Source organism: Camelus ferus, chromosome 17 (genome assembly GCF_009834535.1).
Source record: "Camelus ferus isolate YT-003-E chromosome 17, BCGSAC_Cfer_1.0, whole genome shotgun sequence".
NCBI lineage: Eukaryota > Metazoa > Chordata > Mammalia > Artiodactyla > Camelidae > Camelus > Camelus ferus.
In genome coordinates, this window is record NC_045712.1 from 40939730 (window position 1) to 40943324 (window position 3595).

The following is a 3595-nucleotide window of genomic DNA, read 5'->3' on the forward strand; positions in this document are numbered from 1 at the left end:
TGAATGGTGAGCAAAATTAGAAGCAGCATGATTTTAAAAGAAAGGGAAAGCTGAAATTCACAAGCAGCACAAAATCTAAACTTGAACCCAATAGACCTTTGTAGCAATCTACAAAAAAAACCCAAGCAGGTCGCTTCTCGGCCTTTTGGCTAAGATCAAGTGTAGTATCTGCTCTTATCAGTTTAACATCTGATACGTCCTCTATCCGAGGACAACATACTAAGTGGATTTTTGGAGCAGGGAGTTGGAATAGGAGCTTGCTCCGTCCACTCCACGCAACGACCTGGTATTGCAGTACTTTCAGAAACGGTGAAAAACAAACAAACAAACCCAACCAGAGACAGACAAAAAAAGCAACGGCAAACAATCTCCAAAGAGATTTAAAATTAACCGACATCTGGTCATAAAGTGGAGGAGTCTCCAGGCACCTAAACTTGCGGCAATAGTGGACTTCTAATGAATCTTGGGGACTCAGAGAATTGCAACGCCCACTGGGAAATAAATAAGTCCCCATTTAATGGTGGTCATGCTGCAAAAGGCATTATTTGGTCCTTGAGATAGGTTTCCAGGCAAGAGAAACAGGTATAGAAGAAAAGCAGAGGAACCACTGTTTGTAGGCCAACCTGGAATTTTAATTCAGAGACTCCAGTTGCCCAGGCCAACACAGTTCTGAGGCGCTCTTAAGTGCGTCACAAACTGTAGCAGGTGCCGGCTACGGTACATATCGTAGGCAAAGGCCCCAGGAACTCTGTCCCCTAGAAGAGCAGGGAAGAAGGACGGGGTAACCAAATAAAATACGCATGCTGGGAGTCCTGAACCAGCTTGCACCCAGAGCTGGGGGCCCCACTGGACCCCAGGCCCACAGCAAAAACGAGAGAAAAGCCAACTTTGCCTCAACCTGATGGGGATAATGAGCCAGCTTCATTATAAGATTAGCTGCCGGGGTGAACACTCTTAATAATGCACATATCGCTATGACAACCACCCACTTCGGTACCTAAAGATAACTTCATGGCACGGCCACACTTCCTCGTTTGTAAAGAAATGCTGTTTCCAGTGAGGCCCACCACTTCGCTCCCCACGACGGCCTCCGGCGTTGTGCCGTGTGCGCGGAGCCGACCCGCGTGCACGTCTGTGCGTGTGCGCACGTCCGTGCGTGCGTGCACGTGAGTGTGCGGCTGGGCGGTAGGCGAGGAGCCCGGGTCCTCGTGGCCGTCCTGGTGGCAGGAATACCGCCTGGTGCTCAAGGTTGCTCAGATTTCTCTCGGGCCCAGGCACCAGAGCGTGTCGACATAATTATTCAGGAAGACAGACTTGGCCAGGATTAATACTGTGATTAATTATGGTGGGAGCCTCGACAAGCGAGGGCATGCCAGGTTGGGTCGGGGAGGGACCTGACAGCCCCTGGCTCAACAGCTCGCGGGCAGGACGGCCGAGGAGGGTGTTGAGTGGGAGCCGCATGGGCCTGACTGTAATGAGAAATGAGAAAAGTGCTGAAAAATTGATGGCGCCTGCAGATTGCGCAGGCTGGCGCACAGCGGGGGCCCTGCAGCCGGCGCGCCAGGCGCCGTATGCTAATGCCGGCGCCCGGGCCCGCGGACGGGAAGGAAGAAAAGCCCTCACAAAGGAGAGAAATGCAAATGACAGGCGCGGAGATCAGTGCCGAGAATCCCGGATTAACTGAGTGGAGCTGGTGCTCGCCTGAGTTTAACCCTTTCTGGATTGTGTCGGTGCTACACGGGGTTGCTGCCCTGAGCTCTGGTCTGGATCTGGGTCCCAGCCGAAGTGCGGGTGCAGGCAGACGTGGGAAGAACCAAGGTAACTAAAGGAAAAGAGGCTGGTGACTTCATTGGGAAAGGTCCTGGCGGGGGGATGGGGGGAAGCAGTGACATCTAGGGTAGGAAATGCAGTGGCCCGGCCAGGCACTTTCTGGTACTGTTGGCCCCACAGGCAGCCAGAAAGGCTTCTACAAAGTGGGCAGTAAAAAAGGAGGCCAGGAAGGGGAAGCACGGGGTTGGGGGTGGGGGTTGGGTGCTGGAATGTCCAGCACCTTGATCTGGGTGGTGGATGTACGGATGGTTCCAGTATCACTTAAGTGATATTGTAAATACAGATGTGTGCACTTTCCTGTGTCTCAGTGATACTCCAATCAAAAATGCAACGAGGAAGGAAAGAAAATGAGGCCAGAGCAGAAGAGCAGAGACCCGGGTTAAAGCTTTGCAAACATAACCTTCTCTGGAAGAGAACAATGGAGGAAATACTTCATCAACACTGGGGCTCCCAAAACGCAAGTCAGGGTCCTGGTGCTGCTGGGGCCCTCCTGCTTTGGGACACAGCCTCTTTCAAAACATCACCATGATATGTACTTACGGAGAGGAAAACATTTACTAAAACCCATGTAAGCTTGTCCCCAACCCTCCTTCTTGGGGAAGCTTGTTAGGATGGGAAGTCGGTAAGAACTCAGCAAGGAGTTGCAGGTATGCGATGCCAGGTCCTTAGGCCAGCCAGGAGGAAGAGAGGGGTCCAGAAATCCAGACAATAGAATTCCACGTAAATCATAGGCAGACCTGGGAAGATGCTGGTGATACAGGGTTACACGGCCCCAGGGGAATACATAAATTTGTATGTTCCAAAAGAGAACAGAATCAGAGATTATATTTATGTAATAAAGTTTAAGTTATTCACATTTCTATAATACTCATTTTTTTAGGGCAGAATGACTATAGATCCAGCTATTAATAGTAGTTCTCTCCATGAGATAGGAGGACTTGGCCTTTCTCTATCGTGTTTGACTTTTTTTTTTTAATAATCAAGTACTAGGGAAAAAATGCGTAAATTTAGTTTCATTTTGGAAGAAAAAAATGGCAGAGCAAATGGGAATCATGAGAGGCATGAGCTCCACCTTTCTGGTGACCTCATTCCCCAAGATAGCCTTCTGGGTGAGGAGTCATCTCCAAAGTTCTTCCCATTTTATGAGCAGCATTGCTCATAAGTCCTGAGCTTTCCCGTCTGCTTCGATAGGAGCCACTCCCCTTGTCCCCCCACCACCATCTTACACTCCAAGCATAGAACTAGAGGAGATTTGAGGGACTGCCTTTGTTGGGGGGTGGGGTGGGTGTGGAGGTGATGCTTATTGACTGCCTAATCGGTACCCAAGCTGTGACACGGGACTTCTGCCAAGTCCCGCCCTGTCATTTTCCTGATAAGGGAACCCTCTGTGAGCAGTTGTGTCTTGCCCACAGAAACTCTCCTGGGAGCATGAGGAAATGACTGTCCATCCCTGGATTATGGCCACACCATCTGTATCCCATCTCCACATCTCCCGGGTCCAGCACAGGGTCCAGACAGCAGCAGAAAGCCCACATCTGTGTTGGGAAAGAAATGAACTCTACGGCCAAGGAGAGGTAGGTGAATGTGTTCACATAGACACACACACCAGGAAAGGAGGCCACTTGGGTGCTAGCTGTATTTTTTCCCCTAGGACAAACGAAATAAGGCAGATTGTCTATGCTAGAGTTCCTCTGAACCAGAAATTACCATCTTTGCTCAAAGAGACAAGAGGATTACGAAACACTTTAATGTCCTTCTTTTCTCT

At 50.0% G+C, this 3595-nt stretch overlaps 1 long non-coding RNA gene and 1 other non-coding gene across 2 annotated transcripts; both read left to right on the forward strand.

Annotated features, from left to right (window-relative positions):
• The first annotated feature begins 129 nt into the window (after nt 1-129).
• Nucleotides 130-320, forward strand: LOC116657323. Its single transcript, XR_004312446.1, has one exon. It is a non-coding gene; the product is annotated as a U2 spliceosomal RNA (small nuclear RNA).
• Nucleotides 321-1389: 1069 nt separating this feature from the next.
• LOC116657260 lies at nt 1390-3386 on the forward strand. The gene is made up of 3 exons (XR_004312334.1): nt 1390-1818; nt 2139-2398; nt 3243-3386. It is a non-coding gene; the product is annotated as an uncharacterized LOC116657260 (long non-coding RNA).
• The last annotated feature ends 209 nt before the right edge of the window (nt 3387-3595 follow it).